Raw genomic sequence first — 23,117 nt, forward strand, 5'->3', positions numbered from 1 at the left:
TTTATTTCACCTGCACTGTCTAGAGAAGGGTTTATAATCACTCAAGTGCTGGAGATCATCCAGATGTGCAAGAAGAGGGCATGTGGCGTAAATATCAATAGCTACCCCCTGGGAAGACTAGGACCCACCCATCCTGTACTATGAGATGTCCACACGGGCGCTTCACACGTTCTCATTTTACAATTTTCCCACTGGAGCTGATTTACAGATCCTTAGTAAAAAACTAAACCAGGATACGGACAGCGATTTTATTGATGTTAGGATTACACATACTTACGCTTACACTTTAACCCCGGATCCTACTTTTGTGACTTTCTTGAAACTTTATTACGCTAGAAAACTGGGACAGTGTTTTTACAATCTAGAGTAAAACTACAATCACCACAGCTACAAAGTCTTCCTCCATACAGTTTTCCAGTTTACTGTCAGCATATACCTGTTTACACAGGGCAATGTGCTGCCAGCAGTCCTGTAAGGAACCAGAAAATTCACTTCTTAACCCCTTCCCAATGCTTGATGTAATAGTTTGCAGGGCAGCCATGTTTACTGTGTTCAGGGAACCCCAAGTTACAGAAAACCCTCCTCCATTCACAGGTGCAACTCACTGTGCACACAGGGCCGGATTATCATTCTGTGGAGGGCCCACAAAATTTGCCCCAAACTTCCTAGCCGTGACCCTGATGGTGCGTTAACATGTGGCTTTAGTCCATGCCTTTTCATATGCATCACAACAGCTGTGGAGAGGAAATTTACCTAATTGCATTGCGGTCAACATTGTGTTTACAAAATGCATGCAACTGCATGAGGAAACACATCATGATCCATAAAGATCCATAGAATGAACAATTATACTGTGAGAAAAGTCTATAGAAACCACACACAAACAGAAGCGTGAATAGAATGGAAATGTGACAAGTGTCCATGCACAGCCAACACTAGATGGCAGCATGCACTTACTAGATGGCAGGGTGCACTTACTAGATGGCAGGGTGCACTCACTAGATGGCAGGGTGCACTCACTAGATGGCAGCATGCACTTACTAGATGGCAGGGTGCACTTACTAGATGGCAGGGTGCACTCACTAGATGGCAGCGTGCACTCACTAGATGGCAGGGTGCACTCACTAGATGGCAGCGTGCACTCACTAGATGGCAGGGTGCACTCACTAGATGGCAGGGTGCACTCACTAGATGGCAGCGTGCACTCACTAGATGGCAGGGTGCACTCACTAGATGGCAGGGTGCACTCACTAGATGGCAGCGTGCACTCACTAGATGGCAGTGTGCACTCACTAGATGGCAGTGTGCACTCACTAGATGGCAGCGTGCACTCACTAGATGGCAGTGTGCACTCACTAGATGGCAGCGTGCACTCACTAGATGGCAGATGTGCAACGCACAAATCATATTCATTTCTAGCGCCAGGCAGTCGTCTGCACTTTATAGAACTGTCTATAAATTAACAGAACAAGGACACTTACACACTAGTGGGTTTGATGTATCACACTTGCAGCATGTGCAGGCTGGAATGTCCGTCCCGAACTCTGAGCAACCAGAACTGCACTCAGCATGTCAGTCCTGCTCTGGGTGTCATGGTTCAGGCCGACCGTCACAGACAGCTGGACACATCAAACCCGCTCGTGTGTAAGGGACCTAAGATGCTCCTTTTTCTTTTCAGCTTTTCTGCTCATATAAAAATAAAATCTACTTTTGTTATAGAACAAAAAGTTATAAAGGCAGATTTCCTTATCCAGTCCAGTGGCAATCCAGTGGCGCGTTCTCTGACGCTGATTCGGGTTCTTTCGGGATTCACTTAGGTCGTGCGCCCGATGTCCACTAGGTGTCGCTGCTGCGCTGACGTCCGCTGGAATTTACCTCCTTTGTTGCGGTGTATGTGAGTGCTATTTTTTTTTTTAAAAATTCTGCGGTTATTCCGAATCCGTCGGGATTTCCGACGGCCATGCCCCCCCCCCATTTATGTTGCGTGAAAGCCGGCGCCACAATCCGATCACGTGCGCCAAAATCCAGGGGGAATTCGGCACAAATCAGAAAAATTCTGGAAACTCGACGGAAAAACGTAATACAGACCCTTAGTAAATGTGCCCCATAGTCTCTGTAGCTTACAGTAATTTTCCCAAAATATCTTGAATACATGCAGATGTGTTGTGAGCATTTTTACAGTCTTTCCCATTTATTATGAGATGTGACTTGTTGAATAAGATGTGGCAGAATTTTACCAAAAAAAGGGTGTGATAGTAGATCTGATGTATTGAGAAAATCCTCTTTGGGGGCTTAAAAAGTGCCTGTCAGGCTGATTCGGGGCACTAAACCACCACAGATTCTTGTGCATGTCCCACCTTGGGCCACGTAGAAAAAACCTATGCTCATCCAATTTCTCTACTCCCCCGCGCATGTGCTCTGGTTCAGTGGAGGAGAAGTAGTCAGAGCCAGATTAAGGGTGGTGGGGGCTGCTGGGCAAAAAACTGGATGGGGTCCCCAATCTTTTTTAAATAAATTAAATACTTGATAATTAAAAATAATAGCTCTACAGACCTTTGCAGAGAAAAGGACTACAACAATAACTTTTCATACACACCCCAGCTACTGCAGAACCTCTTTATACACACTGTAGCTACCACAGAAAATCTTCATACACACCTCAGCTGCAGCAGAATCACTTCATACACACCTCAGCTGCTGCAGAATCTCTTCATACACATTTCAGATGCAGAAGAACCTCATAATACTCACCTTAACTGCCACACAACTTCATAAAATACACTTCAGCTGCAGAACCTCATAAAACACACCTCAGCTGCTGCAGAATCTTAATACACACCTTAGAACCCCTCTTCTTTGTCTTCCATCCTACACATGTTGCTTTTTTCCTTGATCACCCCCAGCTGTTCTCACCTGAGTGCACTGACTGTTTTCATTGTTATGTCCAGACCTTAGAATGCACAATGTAGGGCGCAGACCTGACACATGAGGCTCCGCCCCCTTTCCATGAATGTCTTTACATGCAGACCAGGACTTTACATGCAGTTTACAACTCCAGGTACTGAATACCACCAACTATTCCAATGGACACCAATATTTCTGATCATAAAGCAGGTGGGGAGGCAGGCAGGATGGAGGGCGCCAGCTCCTGTTGCGCACTAGTGGGGTCCTAAATCCAGCCCTGCAGGTAGTACAGCCTGGCTACGTGCGCATGCAGCGTTTCTCAGACAAGAGGCAAGTCTGCAGCATAATACAGTAGCATTGTAGTGCAACATCCCCCACCGGGGCCTAACCTTAAAGGGGAGGCCTGGAGACAGCCGGGGCCCGCTGTCCCGGAGTGGCTGGCGGTTGCGGCCTAAGCACGCTATTGTCACGGTGCTTGGTACGGGGGAACCGGAGGGCTGTCCTACAGCCTGGCAGGTCTCCAGCAGGGTGGTGTTGGCAAGAAATGATGAGGGAGAGGCTGCTATAGCGGATCTCCCTGGGGCAACCCCTTAATGTCCCGAGTGTGAGTCTCTGGGTGATGGACAGGGTGCCGGTGATGAAGGCAGCCGTATTAGCAGGGACCAGACGGAGACAGAAGTTGAAGAAAACAACTTACAGTTCTTTATTTGAACCGCAGGAACCGCAGCAAACGTGCCTTTAACAGGTAGGTAGGGTGCCGAGATGTGAGTTGGAGGGAGCCTCAGGAGATAGTTCACCAGCCTGGATGTAGAGAGCAGGCTGGGAGGCAGCTGTGTCCTGCTAGGAAGCTTCAGCTTGTCCTGTAGGGCTTCAGGTATCACCTTCAAAGGTAAGATGATACCCCTTTTCCTCACTACACTAACTCTAGTCTAATGCTCCACTCTTCAGAGGCAGGGGCTAAGCTCTTCCTGCTCTGGTATGGGCTAGACAGAGATTTCTCACTCACTCACTGATTCTCCTAGGATTCCACACTAGAATAATCACTAACTCCTCTCTTCTCTCTCCTGAGAGAGACTTCTCCAGAGTTCTCTAGAACATTCCTGGCCAGAGGTTTTATTACCTTCCTTTGGTCAGGTGGTGGCTGCTCCTCCAATCACATCTCAGCTTACAGAGCACAGGATGTAACACATATCATTGGATAACAGCATCTGGCATTATACAAAATACTTAACTCCTGCCTTGCCAGGCAGGATTCACCACTGCAATACCCCTATGTCCTATCAGGACCATGTAATGTAATGTAGGTACATGCAGGTGGGACGTATTCGCAAGCACTACCTCGCCATTGCATCGGCGAGGGTGTTGCATACCCCGGGGGCAATTGAAAGAGCCGCCCTCGGCTCGACTACAGTTGTTTTGGGGCACAGAGGGGGCTAAGGGCACTTCTGGGAAGTGCAGGCTATGTGAGGTGTAGGGACAAACCGCCCATGGTCCTGGAGACAGGCACCTGGGTTGGTGTCGGACTAAGACAAAACATGTAGCTGTATGACAGTTGGTCGCTGACGCCATTAAACCGAACTGTACAGTAGGAAAGGTGTGGTGTCATGTCCTGTAATCCACTCCTTGCACCAAGGCCTGTATATTTGTTTTATCAACACTTCTTCCCTGGCGGCAATTATATAGTGTATATATGCATACATTGGCATATGTGACACAATAAAACATTGTACTACATAGAGACGGTCCGACACAGCCACTCTACAACCTGAAAAGCCTATGAAAGGGTTAATGCAGACTACTGGCATATATGACAGTGTGCAAACAGGTTAAGATCACATTGGCTTAGGAGCCCAATGGGTACACATCTTATAACATTGCAAACGTTACAGAGGTGGATAGGCTACTCAGGGTAGCACGATAGTAAATGTCTCTTTCCTGCAAAGAAAAGGCATAAAAAAGTGCAAACAGAATGTCCATACCTAAAAAGGAAGGCATTAAGTGCAAAATAATAAGTCAATAGCCACTTTTCCCTTGTAGTATCTGGCAAAAGTCTCACAGAAGGTCTCTAATGACAAAGTCCATCTTCTGGGTACAGCCCTTGATGTGGGGAAAAGTGCAATGGAAAAAGCAAAGGGTCTCCTCCATGTGTAGAGGGACAGAGTCCTTTGAAGAAACTCTCTGCTGTGGCAGAGGAAGGGGTGCTATCATAGCACAGGCCAATAATCAGTTCAAGGTATGTCTCTTGACTGAGATAAATAAGGGTAAGAGTCTCAGGAAAGTCTCTGGCTCTTTGGGGTAAGGACAGAAATATACACAATATGTACAGTACCTGAAGTGGGCTACAGCCCTTCAGGGGTTACTCTGCATCTTCTTCGGTGGTAAGTACTTCGGTATCAGAAAAACGTACCTGTCTCCTGCTTCTGCGTGTCACCAGCTGGTACTCCTGCAGGTACGCAGGAGCTTTACCTTTTGTCTCCCTTTGAGACCTTCGAAGTTCCGGCCTGGAGAAGATAACAATCTCCTCATCGTCGTCCTCTGATTCAGGCGCTGGAGTCGGAGTCTCAGCTGGCTCTGATGTTTCAGGGGTTGCAGACAGTGGAGCCGGATCATCCTCCACAGGCAGCAGTATTGGAGACTGCGGTGGGGATGATGGTCTCTGCGAGGTACCTCTTACTGGAGTGGAAACAAAACAGAATTGAGGCACAGTCACAAGTTCCAAGAAACTGGGGGTAGGCGAACACAAGGAGGTCTGTAAGTTGGGGGTCGAGGTGAGAGGTGTAGACATAGGGGCAAAAGGACGAAGACATCTCTTCAGCCGGTTCCTATGTACCCGGAGTGGTGGACGGTCTCCTCTTGAAATCTCGTAGACTTCAGGGGAGAGACTGTCCCTAACTAGGTATGGCTCACGCTCCCAACGCCCATCTAGCTTACTGGTAGGATGGTTGTTGCGCAGCCACACTCGATCTCCTGGGGCAAAAGGCTCAGCACAGGCATTACGATCGAAGTCCCTTTTTTGTTTCTCTCGGGCCTCTTCCAACCGCAGATCCACAACTTCTCTGGCATCCGCCAGGCGCCTCTGGTGTTCGTGAACCCAGTCAGTCTGAGGGAGTAAAGACTGGGAATCAGGGGACTCCATGTCCCAGGTCATATCAGCAGGGAGATGGCCGTGTCTCCCGAACATCAGATAATACGGGGTGTAGCCTGTGGAGCAATGAGTGGTATTGTTGTACAGGTACACTAATTCGGGCAATAGTTTTGGCCAGTCAGCCCTTTTTGCAGGGGTCAGAGTCCTCAGCATATTGATTAGAGTCTGATTCATCTTTTCACACAGCCCGTTGCCTTGGGGATGATAGGCTGTGGTCCTCAGCTTCTTGCAGCCATATAGAGTGCACAGCTCCTGGAAGACTTGAGACTCAAATGCTGTTCCTTGATCTGTAAGGATCTGGTCCGGACAGCCATAGGGGAGGATGAAGCTCTTCCACAGGGCCGCTGCGGTAGTCCTTGCAGACAGATCTCTGACAGGTACTGCAACCACAAATTTGGTATAGTGGTCGATGATCGTAAGAGCATAACTGTGACCAGATCTGCTGGGCTCCAACTTCACGTGGTCCAATGCCAGGATCTCCAAGGGCCGTTGGCTCACAATGGGACGTAGAGGGGCCCTTTGATTGTGTCGCTCTCCTCGAGCGATGGCGCAGGCTGGGCATTCTCGACACCAGGCTTCAATGTCGGACTTCATGTTGACCCAGAAGAATCGCCTTCGGAGGGTGGCTTCAGTCTTCTGAGCGCCAAAGTGTCCGGACTGGTCATGGTACATTTCCAGTACTATCTTGGCGTCCCTCCTGGGAATCACAATCTGGTATAGCCGATCATAAGTGATAGGGTCCAGAGTTCTTCTCTTGAGCAGACCTTGGTGCATGCTCAGAGTCTTTCTCTGGCGCCACAATTGAGACAGTTCTCCATCAGCTCTTCTGCGCCGGATTCTTTCAGGCACTCGCCCACTAGAGAGATAGTCCATTACTTCTCCTATGGCACGGCTATCAGCCTGAAGACTCATCCAGAGGTCCTTCTCCGCAGGGGGCTCTGACTCTTCTTGAGGAGTCGCTGGCTCTGCCTCTGTCGGTAGGGAGTAAACTCTCTGGGCATCTTGACGCACAAACCGGGCATAGAACGCTGGCATCTCCACATCTTCCCACTGAGCATCCGTGGAGGGTCCCTCCCACTGGTCAGGGAGACGGGACAGAGCGTCGGCGTTGTCATTGGTCTTACCAGCCCGGTACTTGATGGTAAAGCTGAAATTGGCAAGTCTGGAGGCCCACCGTTGTTCCAGTGCTCCAAGACGTGCGGTGTTCAGATGCGCCAAAGGATTATTGTCTGTGAAGACAGTGAAAGATGATGCAGCTAGGTAGTCCTTGAACTTTTCGGTCACAGCCCAGACTAACGCCAGAAACTCCAACTTGAAGGAACTGTAGTTCTGGTCGTTTTGCTCCGGTTCTCGGAGGGAACGGCTGGCGTAGGCTATGACCCTTTCAGTTCCGTTTTGGAGCTGGGATAATACCGCCCCTAGACCTTGCTTGCTGGCATCAGTGTATAGGGTGAAAGGCAGACTATAGTCTGGATATCCCAACACCGGAGGTTCAGTCAGCCGTTGCTTGAGCATCTGGAAGGCAGCTTCTCGTTCGGCCGTCCACTCAATGGATACTCGGGAACGTTGGCTCTCTTTTGGCAGGCCCCTTAGAAGCTCTTGCAGGGGAGCCGCCAGCTGGGCAAACTTCGGGATGAAACGCCTGTAGTAACTGGCAAATCCCAGGAAGCTTTTGATGTCCCGTACGGTGGATGGGGTAGGCCAGTCGTAGACAGCTGCAATCTTCTCTGGATCTGGCTCAATTCCATGAACGCTCACCACATGTCCCAGGTACTTGACGCTAGGCTGTAGCAGGTGGCACTTGGATGGCTTGACCTTCAACCCATGTTGGGTCAGGATTTGGAAGACTTCAGCCAGATGTTGGAGGTGGTCTTCATAAGTCTTGGAGTAGATGATGATGTCGTCCAAATATAGCAGGACGGTCTCGAAGTTGCGATGACCCAAACATCTCTCCATCAGCCTTTGAAATGTGCCTGGGGCGTTGCATAGCCCAAACGGCATGTTGTTGAACTCGAACAGGCCCATTGGGGTGGTGAAAGCCGTCTTCTCTCTGTCTTCTGGCGCCATGGCCACTTGCCAGTAGCCACTGGTCAGGTCCAGGGTAGAGAAGTAGGCAGCTGACCCTAGGGCTGCGAGGGATTCCTCGATTCGAGGCAGAGGATAGGCGTCCTTGTGGGTGATATTGTTGATCTTCCTATAGTCAACACAGAATCGAAGGGTTCCATCCTTCTTCTTCACAAGGACCAGCGGGGCAGCCCATGGGCTGTGACTCTCCCGGATAACGTTGGCTGTCTTCATCTCTTGTACCAGCTTTTTCACCTCTTGGTAGCGGGCTGGAGGTATGGGCCGGTATCGTTCCTTGATAGGAGGATGAGAGCCAGTAGGGATGGTATGTTGGATCAGAGTAGTCTGCCCAAAATCCAGTGGGTGTTTGCTGAAGGCCTGGTGGTGCTTCATAACGACATCCAGGACACCTTGTACTTGGTCTGCAGGAGTAAAATCGTCGTCTCCAATATTGAGCTCAAGCCACCAGGATTGCTCGGCAGGCTCACCTTCAGCACTTGGCTTCACTTCCAACTGTTGGGAGGCAGACAGAGCGGTTTCCACCAAGTCTTCAGGATGGACACTGAAGAGAGTGGCTACGGCTTGGTACTTTCTCAGATCCACTGGGGAGTCTCCCACATTTAGTAATCGAATGGGTACTTGTCCTCGGGATACGGTGACTAGGCTCCTGGCGGCTAGAATGGGCAGGTCTTCATCAGCTGGTAGAGGTTCTACTATCGCCTGGTAGTCTTGACCTTGAACGCCCATGCAGGCTCGACACCATACTAACGTCTCAGTCCCAGGTTGAAGGCGGACAGGTTGGGGATCCTTGATCCGGGCTCTGCAGATTTCTCCATTAGGGCCAGCAAACTTCTGTTGCGCCGCTAGAACCTGCATAGTCTCCTGAATTACCTTCCGGGAACCGTTGGGCACTGTAGGCAGGGAGTCGTGGAGAGCCTTCAGCACTTCAGGGTAGCAATTGCGGAGGACATTGGTACCCAGTACCAGGGAGAAGTTACCGTTTTCGGCCACACGTGTCACCACTACGCCCTGTCTGGTTAACTCAGTGTCTCCAATGGTTAGCGTGGGCTCCCAGTAGCCGCGGATGGGTACGGGTTTTCCGTTCGTAGCAATAATGTTCAAGTAAGCCTTTGGAGGCTGGACTAAGGATGCTTTTCCTCGGCATTTCTCGAAGGCAGCACTCCGGAGGGTGGTCACTTGAGAGCCGGTATCAATTAAGGCCGGTAGGGTAACTCCGTTGATGGTTACATGAACCATGGGGCGAGTCCCCACGAACCTGGGCATCGAGTTAGCATCTCGGGGACTTACAAGTTCTTCCCTTGGAGGTCGTCCCTTAGCTCCAAGGGTTTGTCGTTTAACTGACGACAATCATTCTCTTCATGCCCATATTTATGGCAGTAGCTGCACCGCTGGCGGGGTTTCTTCTGACTCCAGGTGCTTAACGACTTCGCTTCTTTTGGGCGCTGTTTAGTCGGAGATTCACGAGGAGTAGCTGACCGTACCGGGTTCTCTGGAGGTTTCCTCCTCATAGCAGAGACAGTTACTTCCAACTGGGTCAACCGATCAAGGATTTGATGCAGGGTGTCCGCCAGATTAGGGACCGGTCCTGTTATGCCAGCAACTTCCGTAGCCGCAGGAGTAGGTGATGTCGACTGCGTTGGATAGCAAGCTAGAGCAGATTCCTCCATTTCCACGGATTCAGGCTCTTTCTGCGGTCCAGTAGGCGGTCGGTCCCCTAATATGTCAATGGCAATTTCCTTAAACTCAAGGAAGGAGGCCTGGGCATGTTGAGAAGAGATGATCTTTAGTTGACACCTTTGATTTCTATCAACAAGTCCATTAATAAATTGTTCCCTTAAGGTTTGATCAGAGGTTTCAGCGTCTTTGGGCTCAAGGCAGGTGATGGCCTTCCATGTCTCCTGTAGGGAGAGGGCAAAGTCTCGGAGGGACTCTTGGGGCTTCTGTCTTTTCCCGAAGAATTTCTGCTTCAACTCGGAGACAGTACACTTGTCAAAGGTATTGCGTAGCCTATCAAGAATCTGGACCACATTCTGACACTGTTCTCGGGGCCAAGACTTGACTTCCCGGAGAGCGGGTCCTTTCAACTGCCCGATGAGGATGCCCACTTTCTGTTCCTCTGTAAACGGACACAGGGCGAAGGTGGCTAACAATTTGTCTCTGAATTCAGAGAGAGTGTGTGATTCTCCCTCGTAGTGGGGTAACCAGGGGGCCCCCGGATAGTAGGGCATAGTCAGAGGCATCATGGTGGGAGTCCCAGGGACACTAGTTGTAGCAGGGCTGAAAGGACTCTCTGGAGGACTTAACATGCTCCGGTACCCTGAGGAGGGACCAGGGGACGGGACTTGCGCCAGTCCCGTATCTTCGTCCTGGGCGGACATGACTGGCCTAGCTGAGGGAAGTCTGTAGGGTTACACAATGTCCGTTGCTATGGGCGATGGCTAGAATGGGACGTGGGCACTTTAAGACACAGTCACTATTCCCTGGGAGGTGAGCCAATAACCTAGCATCGGAAACAATCTCTACCCCCCTTTAACTTCCCCAGCGGTACTCACTCAGGATCAGCCGCGGTGACAGGACAGCTCCGGTGCACGAAGGTCTCCGTTCCCGATGTCCGGCAGGCAGCAGGGGCTCGGTGATGCTCAGCGGTGTTCTCCTCCAGTCGCAGGACACGTGCGCCGGAACTCCGGATGAGGCGCACACTGCTGGCAGGCTTCAGGCGCGGCCTGCGCCGAAATCCAAGATGGCCGATTAACCCTCTTCGTTGCCGGCCGCACACGCTCCAGCTCCTCCTCCACGGTAGTTCGCGCCACTCGTGCAGGGGGCGGAGCCTAGTGACGCCTCTGGAATTCCCGCCAGTGAGGATTTGGCGGGCTGGAAATACTTGCTGCGCCACACGCCTCTGAGGTAAATGCTTCAGGCGCAGCAGCGCCGGAAGTAGCAGAGCTGACACAGTCCTTGCAGGAATTAACCTCTTGAGTGCTGGAGCGGCGCTCGACAGCACGTGGCAGCAGTATAAAGTTCAATGTAGAAACACACAAATACTTGGGCCTAAACCCGGATGGCAGCAGGGTTAGGCAGCACAGTCTTTTTCTTAATAAAGTACAGTCTTTAGTGCCAGGATAAGGCACAGAAGTATATATCCTGTTCGTGACGCCACTTGCAACATCCCCCACCGGGGCCTAGCCTTAAAGGGGAGGCCTGGAGACAGCCGGGGCCCGCTGTCCCGGAGTGGCTGGCGGTTGCGGCCTAAGCACGCTATTGTCACGGTGCTTGGTACAGGGGAACCGGAGGGCTGTCCTACAGCCTGGCAGGTCTCCAGCAGGGTGGTGTTGGCAAGAAATGATGAGGGAGAGGCTGCTATAGCGGATCTCCCTGGGGCAACCCCTTAATGTCCCGAGTGTGAGTCTCTGGGTGATGGACAGGGTGCCGGTGATGAAGGCAGCCGTATTAGCAGGGACCAGACGGAGACAGAAGTTGAAGAAAACAACTTACAGTTCTTTATTTGAACCGCAGGAACCGCAGCAAACGTGCCTTTAACAGGTAGGTAGGGTGCCGAGATGTGAGTTGGAGGGAGCCTCAGGAGATAGTTCACCAGCCTGGATGTAGAGAGCAGGCTGGGAGGCAGCTGTGTCCTGCTAGGAAGCTTCAGCTTGTCCTGTAGGGCTTCAGGTATCACCTTCAAAGGTAAGATGATACCCCTTTTCCTCACTACACTAACTCTAGTCTAATGCTCCACTCTTCAGAGGCAGGGGCTAAGCTCTTCCTGCTCTGGTATGGGCTAGACAGAGATTTCTCACTCACTCACTGATTCTCCTAGGATTCCACACTAGAATAATCACTAACTCCTCTCTTCTCTCTCCTGAGAGAGACTTCTCCAGAGTTCTCTAGAACATTCCTGGCCAGAGGTTTTATTACCTTCCTTTGGTCAGGTGGTGGCTGCTCCTCCAATCACATCTCAGCTTACAGAGCACAGGATGTAACACATATCATTGGATAACAGCATCTGGCATTATACAAAATACTTAACTCCTGCCTTGCCAGGCAGGATTCACCACTGCAATACCCCTATGTCCTATCAGGACCATGTAATGTAATGTAGGTACATGCAGGTGGGACGTATTCGCAAGCACTACCTCGCCATTGCATCGGCGAGGGTGTTGCAGTAGTATAGGGGATTGATGAGAAACACATATACGGTATATTGCGAAAAACATGAAACCTGTCCATTTCAGCAAGCTTTACCAACCATTAATTTTTGATTTGGTTTTTCACCCAACTCTCCTTAGACTACTGGTGTTGGGGGATATAGGAATTAGGCAATCTGGAATCAAATTTACTGTTTCTTATGTTCATTTGTCTGGAAATGTGTACATCGTTTATAGGGACTCTTTTCCCCTACTAAACAAGCAGCCACCGCAGTAATTGTATGATATATCCTTTATTTCTTTTATGTGAAATCTATTCCAAAGTCATTTGAAAATGAGCAGAAAACTGTAATTTATTTGCAGAGATGAGTCAAGCTTAGAGGCTGGAGGGGGAGCAGACTCCCATATCTTGGGTTCTATAGAAGCTACAGCCATGGTTCTTCTATCAGCTTAAGGCCCCAACTTGCGGTTGTACATACATCCCCCATAGACTGCAATGGGCGTACGAACAATACCGTAACGCTCCGTACACAGGAAAAAGATAGGACATGTGCGATCTTTCCCGGTGTTACAGCCCGTACACTGTGGAATGCTATAGAGAGGGGAGGGGTCACTTCTCCTTTCCATGGTGCCGAACGTATCCCGTCCGGCTATGGCTCGGTGGGCAAACGTTTGTGTGCATGCGGCCTAAGAAAGATACTTTTTACCTTTTAAGACACATGCAACTGTAAATAGAAAAAATATTACATCTGCTATAAGTAAACGTACTATGTGCATTTCCTGAGTCACAATTTGCTGTATATAAGCAGAAAATCTATTTTTTCAGCTGAAAGAAGAAGTAACAGAGTAGAGACTAATTGTGGCGTTATGCAATGTCTCTATCCTGGTTCCTTTCTAACTCATTGATGTAATGTAATATAATTGAGCATTCTGGGTTCTCTATACTGCACATATATACAGTACTACAACTACAAGGCTCAAACTGGTTTTCTGGGTTGGATATATAGAAAACAGGTTTTTACAAAATATTCTTAATATTAAATTGGTGGGGGTCACTATTAATTCCCCTAAAACCTCAGCAGGGACTTATATGTGATGTGTTTATCAAGCATGATAAACCAGAGACACTTACTCAAAGATCCAGGCACCTTCCAAAAGCCTAAACCTTTTTATTTTTCATTTACACAGATATATAAGATATTATTTAGTCTTGCTAAGATACTCATACCTCCCAACCATCCTGGATCCAACAGGGCAGTCCCAAATTTCGGGCCCTCACTCACTGTACCAGGTGCCACTCCACTATTTAGCCTATTTAAGTACGGAATGGCCAATAACATTTGACTGCTTTGCTCTTAGAATGTACAACTATTTGGGGGTCTCTTGGGCCTCTAGCAGTCATGTGTCCTGTCTCCATTAGAGGTATACCACTGATAAACCCAAAATCTTCACATGGAGGTCCTAGGAAGGAAAAGAGCTTTTGGAAAGAAAATTTTCAAATGCATCATTTTTTTTATTGTAATTTTAAAGAACAATTTATAACTGAGGGTTCATGTGATACATTGTAAAGGTTGGCGATTTTTGCCTCCTGCAATTTCATTTTTATCCAGTAGATGGTACAATGTTCTTATACTTGAACTTTGCAAACTGAAAAAATGGTCTCTTCTCTACACTGAAATTAACATTTTATTTAACTTGTTCTGTAGTGTGGAAATAAAAATAATATCACTTCCTAATATATGACTTTACATGAAAGTTGGTCACAGTTGCAAACTGCTCTTTGCTCTTGGAGAATGATTTAAAAACAGCTATAAATCTGTATTTCAACGGACGACAGTGGAGGTAATCCTCATTTGTTCTTTTAGCCTGCCCCCCAATATTCAGTGAGCTTTAATACAGGAGGGAGACTCAAAAGGAACCTGTCACCAGGAATATCATTTTTAGCCGATGACAGGTTCCAATACTATGCAGATTTTAAAAAATTCCTTTGTCAGAATTCTAAATCACTTGAGTACTTTATATAATGTTATTACCTGGCTCCTTGCCAGGAGTGCGTTGAGTCCAGTTTGCCTGTGTTAGTCTCTTCTCCTCCACACTCATATGGCTCCCTCACACCTCCCCACTTCCTATCATGTGCATAGAGTAGGCAGGGGATGGAGGGGTAAGGTATAGAGGAGAGGGAGAATGTACGAGGAGACAAAGGACACATAGACTGCTACACCCCCCCCCCAGGACTCATCAAATGTTGCTGGTAGGGAGCCAGGTAATGTGAAATAAACTAATATAAACTACTGAAATGATTGAGAATGCTGAAAAAGGCATTTTTAAAATCAGCATAGCATAGTCTATTGAAACATGTCACCAGGTCACCATCTAAAAATTACATTCCTGGTGATGGATTTGCTTTAAGAGGTGCAGAGAGTCTCTCTTCCCAGTATGATTCTATAAAGATTTTCTATGGTAAATTAAGTAACTGTCTAAAAGTAATTTTTTCTGCTGGTCTTAATGTTGTTAAGCAAACATGTTGTTGATGAAACCAGCTTGAAGATGCTTGTGGTTCATCAATGTAGTCTTGCATGGTGAGCATGCATACAAGCCATGGAGGCTGAATGTATAACCCAGCATGTTCTTTAAACAATTGTACCTTCATATTTAAGCTCTGTCTTTAGTTCTGTAGTTCTCCATAGATGGTCATTGGTTCTTGGTCAACTCTGATAATTCTTCTAACTCCTCTGTCTGAAATCTCGCAGGGGGCACCTGCCTGTGGCTCTCCTATGGTAAAATGATGCTCTTCCTACTTACAGGTTATGGCCCCATCAGTGCTCACTCCAACATTCAATAGTTTATATATTATTATTTAACCCCTTCACAACTGTCATATAGATATATATGTCCCAGTTGCACATTCCCTGTGCATATAGCACATGTATAGAAATCATGCCTTCAAACAGTTATATCTTCACAATTGTGACACAGTTCTGGTGTCATATTTAACATGAAAATCCCCCCTTTAATATGACATCAGGATTGTGTTTCTAAGTTCCACAGAGCTATTAACCCCTTAACGCTCTGCCCCGTAGCTCTACGGCGCAGAGGTATAAGGAGTGTATGAAGAGGGCTCACGGGCTGAGTCCTCTTTATACAAAGGTGGGGTTTTTTGCATTTTGCAGAAAACCCCCACCGCTAATAACCGCGGTCGGTGCTTGCACCGATCCCGGCTATTAACCCTCTCAACGCCGCCGGCGTTTAATACATTTTCAAAAAATTTTTTTTTCTTTTTTGAAAATGTATTAAAACACAATAAAACCTATTTAAATTTGGTATCACCGAACCAAAGAATAAAGTAGGCGTGTTATTTGGAGCGAAGAGTGAAAGTCGTAAAAACTGACGCATGTGCGGTTTTTTTTCAATTTTTCCACATTTGGATTTTTTTTTCAGCTTCGCAGTACACGGCATGTTAAAATAAATAATATTACGGGAAAGTAAAATTTGTTACGCACAAAATAAGCCCTCACACAGGTCTGTACATGTAAAAATGAAAAAGTTATGGATTTTGAAGTTGGAGAGCGAGAAATGAGCGGAAAAACCCTGCTTCCTTAAGGGGTTAATATCCACTGTTAAAGTTCCAGTAAGAAGATGTGGGTTTTTTTAATATACAGCTTGTGATTCGCAACTTTAACTTTTAGTAATTTATCTGCTAATTCCATAAACAAAAAACATGTAATTCATAAAACTATCCTATCAAATGATTGTCTCACGTATCAAGAAAAAGCTAAATAAAAATGACATGATTTGTAAGATGTTTCAAACATATCGTCATTTAAAAAAGAGCAGAACATAGCTTCAAATATTGACCTGGACATATGCCAGAAAACAAGCGCTTCTAAATCTCCCCCAAATAGTTTATTTCTATGTTTGTAAATCGTAGGATTACCGATAGATTTCATCTGGTGTTATGACTTTTCTTTGCTTTCGCACTGCTCTTACTTCATGTGTTTCATACTTTGCCCCAGGGTAATTTTTCATTGTTACACAAAAGTAAATTTATGAAATCTTTGGCTTAATTTCTTTCCCTGTGTGGTCTGAACAGGTTGTTACTAATATCTGGTGAAAATCGCATGTGAATAGTACCTAACATATTGACTTTCAGTACCTGTTTACTTACTGTATATTCATGAATTCAAGTTCAATGTCTATATTTTAAGTGGATATGGTAACCTTATTTCACTGTATTGTCTAGGATTTTTAATAATCCCATTATACCCTGCTATTCCCATATGCTGTGTCTAGAAATGGGAGTCACCTGACTGTGTTAGACAGATGGAGTAGTATCTCCATTGGCTTTGCAGCCTGCTATTCTTACACTATCTATTTTATCTTGTTTAATGTTAGTAAAGTACGTCTGGAACCTGGGAAGCTAATATTATCCATGACACATGAATAATGCAGATTACCCAACATAGCCTAGGATTTATTTAAAATCATATTATGCATGATAGATATACCAATGAGTGAGGATTATATTCTGGGGAAAGCTAATTGGAAAATATGCATCGTGTACGTTAACAAAACCAATAAGGCACAGAAAGATTAGAAGGAATAATTCTAGAAATATTATCATTAAACAGGTCTTTCTTCATTGCACTTTGCATATATCAAAATATTTTAGGTTTTCACTCCCATTCTAAATTTATGGGACTACAACATAATGATTATGATTGTATGTATAATGGGGAGGGGGGGGGCATTGTAATAAGATTAGTATGGGTGTCACAATCCCTTTAACTGGTGATATCATAACCCTCTTAGAAGGTACAGAATAATGGTAATGGCTGTACATAAACATCTGGTGAGTGCTTGGAGGCAAATAATATATGCTGTTCTAGCAATGTTACAGAAACAAGCATAAGAGTGGCTTACGTTACATCCAAATCCCTTAGGCAATATACAGGGCCTCTGTTAAGACAAATTCAATGTCATAGCTGGGCATGAAAAAGGTGTAAGGTTATTATAAATCAATCAGCCATAAGATGATGAAGGTCAGATCCTTTTTTGTAACACTTCTGAGACCTCTGTTGAGAAAGGCAAAAGGCCTGACTTGACCCTGACCCATATCTACTTACCCCATCCGCCAACCCATACCTTTGCTTCTGTCTGACTGCTTTCTGCCCTGACCTTTACCTTGTTCCATGGATTTTTTCCTGTCTGTTGACTGCCCTGACCTGGGACTGTCATTGACCAGATGCCACCAATACAGAAACTCCGTCATGGTTTTGTGAACCTGTTGCAGCAAAGTCCAGAGTCCCTCATGTGGCTAAAGGGTGAACACCGGTAGGATCAATTACGTATTACCATTGTAATAAGCCTCAACTCTGCTGTGCGGCTAACCCATCTGTCTCCTCGCTTCTCCTCTCTGCCAGTCTCTCCACTGGTTACCCATTGCACAGCGAATTCAATTTAAAATACTAACCATTACCAACAAAGCCGTCCACAACCTGTCCCCTCCATATATCTCTGAACTTATCAGCCAAGGCGTCATCTTTGTTCCTAACTGGACCTTCAGCTTCACTCTATTACCATCAGCTCTTCCCACAACCGTCTCCATGACTTCTGCTGTGCATCCCCCATACTTTCTACCATAATGTGTCAAATTGTCCCCCACTGTCTAATCCTTTAAACTTTACCCCAACTGTTCAGGATCTCCTACAATGCAGAATAACTGCACTGGTCTGCTCCCTCACCTTGTGTCTTCATCTACCCTCCCATATAGATTGTGAGCCCTCACAGGTAGGGGCCACCTCCCACTTGTCTGCTGATTACTGTAGTTTTGTATTTTGTACTTGTCTTAATGTAATGTATGTGAACCCCTTACTGATTGTCAGGGCCGGCGCTATTGCCCAGGGCCCCCTGAAAGGGGAGAATCTCTTCTTTCAAATGAATCTTGTTTCTAAGTGCCATGGATCCAGAGATATTCAGGTTTAAAGTGAGAATATCATATAAAAGAGGAGACTCTCTTCTTTCATAGGAAAAAAAGAAGTGTTGTTCTATGTGTCACAGAGCCAGAGATACAGCCCTCTGAAGTGTCCCCCCCCCCATCCAGATTCTTAGCCATCAGGCTACAGGGAGAATTTGCTGCACACAGGAACTGCTGCACCTCACAGATAATGGAAATATTCACTTTATATGTTACTACATTCTGATAAGGAATAATATCAACTAATATTCATGTTTTTAGCCCTCCTCAATGCAGAACTACTTAAGAACACACTTTCTCTCTTATTGCCTTTTATTTCTTGTTAGTTTTTTATTTTGCAAAAAATGACTGATACGATAAACATTCGATCCTCTTCGCCTAATGTGACTACATATTAACACCGCGACCCAGAACATGTCCATAAAGCCATATGTAACACCAAAAACACACACGTTCTGGAATAAAGTTTTTATTTCCCACCATCCTCCATTACTTACACTTATGTTATGATGTTCTTACTCAAATTCTTATGAAGCGCGGAGGGTTCTGTTATTGTGCGGATAGTACATTAGCACACATGTAAATTTTATTATCTCATTAGCTTGGTTTATTGATATATAGTTATTTATTTGGGTTACCATTGTTTAAAGGAACATATAATGATAGATCTCGCACAGTTTGGTGTCCCCTGTGGATTTAAACGTTCCCTTTGCTGAATATTTTGGCGAATATACACATGTGGGTCTGTATGATCTCCTCACATCTTGCTGTTTTTGGAAAGTGTGTTTTCTCTATATAAGTACTGTATTCTGGATTTGTACATATTTTAGAGGAAATTTTGAATATTAATTGCCAAATACATCGCCTGGTTGTCTGCTTTCAAAATTCTATAGGTTTTATGGCGCCTTTACTTTTTATTCTGTTTTATTGATATATTTTACAGTTTTAGTGATATTATGTGGATTTATTCATGTGAACATCAATATGGGACATTTGTGAACTCTACACATGTCCATCTATTGCAGCTATTTAAAGCTCTGTTCTAATATATGTTTTGCGTTTTTTATTCAGAACGGAATCCAAGTTGCCATCTCTCATGTGACTGATGTAGAGATGCAACTTGAAACTACTGGAACTTTGTGGGACAAATTTTTAGACTCTTGGACACCCTCTGGTTATGCCCCAGGACTGATGGCTACTGTACCTGACAGAACCTATTGACTGAAAATAGGGTGAGTTAAAGGACAGGACTAGATTTACACTAATGAAAATCTGTCCCTAACCCTCTTCTATTAATGCTACTGTCAAAATAATTGAGGTAGCATAACATACGGATAAGTGCTGCCACACTGTGGCACTTAGCAGTCTGATTGCTGGCCATATCTTGCAGCGGGCCGACGTATTTGTGAGGGGGCCGTCCAGGGGGACGGTGACTGCAGCATCAAACCTGGCCCACTCTGCAGTCATCTAGCAAGGGAGGGGCGGAGAGACAGAAAAGAGGGGAGTGCCTGGACGACCCCCTGATGAATACGCTGGACCACTGAAAGATACGGTCGTCGGACCGCTAAGTGCCACAGTGTGGCAGTGCTTGTCAGTATGTTATGCTTCCTCAATTATTTTGACAGTGGCATTAATAGAAGAGGGCTAGGCACAGTTTTTTATTAGTATATAAAGCTAGTCCTGCTTTTTTAGCTGACAGGTTCCCTTTAAAGTTACCTACTAGAGATGAGCGAGCACTAAAATGCTCGGGTACTCGTTATTCGAGACGAACTTTTCCCGATGCTCGAGTGCTCGTCTCGAATAACGAGCCCCATTGAAGTCAAGGGGAGACTCGAGCATTTTTCAAGGGGACCAAGGATCTGCACAGGGAAGCTTGGCCAAGCACCTGGGAACCTCAGAAAAGGATGAAAACACCATGGAAATGGACAGGAAACTGCAGGGGCAGCATGCATGGATGCATGTGAGGCTGCTTAATCGCACCATTATGCCAAAATTATGGGCAACAGCATGGCAATGACAGAGTGACCGAATGAGGCTAGATAGCATCTAAAACATGCAATAATTGACCCTGACACTATAGGGGACGGCACGCAGAGGCAGCGGCAGCAGCGGCAGGCTAGAGAGTGTCATGGCGACATACCCTAAATGGACTCAGGCTTCAAACCAATGGGTGGCAGAGAGGAACCAAAGGAGGTGAGCAAGAAGCGCTGAAATGATTTCCTATGTGAACAAAAGGTTGACGGTATATTTAGTCGATAACACAGCATGGTGTCGACATAGTGACCAAGTTCCATAACGTATCTGGTGAAACACCCGAAAAATGAGCCTGACACAGCTCTTTTGATAAGGGGACGACATGTGGAGGCAGCCATGGAGACGACTTCCATGATTAAGAGCGACAGTATGGGGCATTCATATTGCGCTGCTATGATTGCAACTTCAGGTCTCCAGCATGGCGACGACAGATGGGCCGAGTTCCACTATGTATCTGGTGAAACACCTGAAAATTCTGCCTGACACAGCTCGTTTGATAAGTGGATGATGTGCTGCATATCATCTCATGCTCCAGCGTCTGGGGTATAGAGAGTTGAAATGAGACATTGGCGGACGCTGTGGAGGATCGTGGAGGCAAAATGGACAGGAAACAGCAGGGGCAGCATGCATGGATGCATCTGAGGCTGCCTAATCTTGGGATGGAGCTGGCGGTCCGCTGCCAGGCGAGCTTTCGCCTGTCCAAGCCCCTGTCTCTCGGATCCTCCCCACCCAAAATGGGCCTGGGGGCCAGAAGCGTTTACTTTGAAAAAATTATAATTTTCAAAGCAGGCCGGGTCGTTTGAATATTTCACCTAGGAATAATGGAATAGCATAGTGGTTCTATTTTTAATTGTTTTTACGGAAATGGTTCCATGATTAAGGGCGACAGTATGGGGCATCCATATTGCGCTGCTATGATTGCAACTTCAGGTCTCCAGCATGGCGGCGACAGATGGGCCGAGTTCCACTATGTATCTGGTGAAACACCTGAAAATTCTGCCTGACACAGCTCGTTTGATAAGAGGACGATGTATGGAGGCAGTGAACTAGTAGTAGATTAAAGGTGCTGCAGTTAAAACTATGTTAGTTGGATCTTGAGACGGAGCTGGCGCCAATCCAAGCCCCTGTCTCTAGGCTACTCCCCAAACAGCACTTCTAAGAACCTTTTGTATAAGATCAAGTGTAGTAGCGTTCTTATAAGTTTGGGATATGGCGGGTGAGGGGAATGTAAACAGATGCGCAAGAAGCGCTGAAATAATATCGGTAAATGATAAAAGTTTGCCAGTATATTTTGTGGATTACACAGCAGGGTGGCGACAAAGTTAACAAGTTTGATGTGGAAGCCATGAAAACAACCCAAAATTCTGCCTGACACAGTTCGTTTGATAAGGAGACCATGTATGGAGGCAGCTATATGGACGACTTTTGGAGGCAGCTATGACGATGACGTGTGGAGGTAGCAATGGAGACAACGTGTGGAGCCAGCTAAAAAGACGACATGTGGAGGCTGCTATGGAGACAATTTAATTTGGATAGTGCCTGTATGTGGCAGTCCAAAAAAGTTTTCAAACCAGAGGAGCAGGTAGGTGGTCCTCCAGAAAAATTAAATAGATTGAGTGCCTGTATGTGGCAGTCCAAAAAAGTTTTCAAACAAGAGGAGCAGGTAGGTGGTCCTCCAGAAAAATTACATAGATTGAGTGCCTGTATGTGGCACTCCCAAAAATTGTTTAAAACAGAGGACCGGGTAGGTGGTCCTCCAGAAAAATTAAATACATAGAGTACTATAGCCAGAGACAGTTGGCCCTGGCAAAAAATAGCCAGTTTCCTCTGCTTTAGTGTACAGAAGGAGAAGGAGGACAATGAGGAGGAGGAGTGCATACATTATTCAGGTTCAGCTTCTTTCACCTGGTGGAGAATGAAAATCCGAAGAAATCCAGGCTTTATTCATCTTGATAAGCGTCAGCCTGTCAGCGCTGTCAGTCGACAGGCGTGTACGCTTATCGGTGATGATGCCACCAGCTGCACTGAAAACCCGCTCGGACAACACGCTAGCGGCAGGGCAGGCAAGAACCTCCAAGGCGTACAGCGCCAGTTCGTGCCACATGTCCAGCTTTGAAACCCAGTAGTTGTAGGGAGCTGTGTGATCATTTAGGACGATGGTATGGTCAGCTACGTACTCCCTCACCATCTTTCTGTAAAGATCAGCCCTACTCTGCCGAGACTGGGGACAGGTGACAGTGTCTTGCTGGGGTGACATAAAACTGGCAAAGGCCTTGTAAAGCGTACCCCTGCCAGTGCTGGACAAGCTGCCTGCTCGCCTACTCTCCCTCGCTACTTGTCCCGCAGAAGTACGCCCTCTGCCGCTAGCGCTGTCAGAAGGGAAATACTGTTTCAGCTTGTGCACCAGGGCCTGCTGGTATTCATGCATTCTCACACTCCTTTCCTCTCCAGGGATGAGACTGGAAAGATTTTGCTTGTACCGTGGGTCCAGGAGAGTGAATACCCAGTAATCGGTGCTGGAATAAATTCTTTGAACGCGAGGGTCACGGGATAGGCAGCTTAGCATGAAATCTGCCATATGCGCCAGAGTCCCAACGCGCAAGAATTCACTCCCCTCACTGGCCTGACTGTCCATTTCCTCCTCCTCCAACTCCTCCAACTCCTCTTCTTCTGCCCATACACGCTGAACAGTGAAGGACTGAACAATGGTCCCCTCTTCTGTCTCGCCAACATTCTCCTCCTCTTCCTCCTCATCCTCCTCCACCTCCTCCGATATGCGCTGAGAAACAGACCTAAGGGTGCTTTGGCTATCAACAAGGGAATCTTCTTC

This window comes from Engystomops pustulosus, chromosome 1 (genome assembly GCF_040894005.1).
Source record: "Engystomops pustulosus chromosome 1, aEngPut4.maternal, whole genome shotgun sequence".
Taxonomy (NCBI): Eukaryota; Metazoa; Chordata; class Amphibia; order Anura; family Leptodactylidae; genus Engystomops; species Engystomops pustulosus.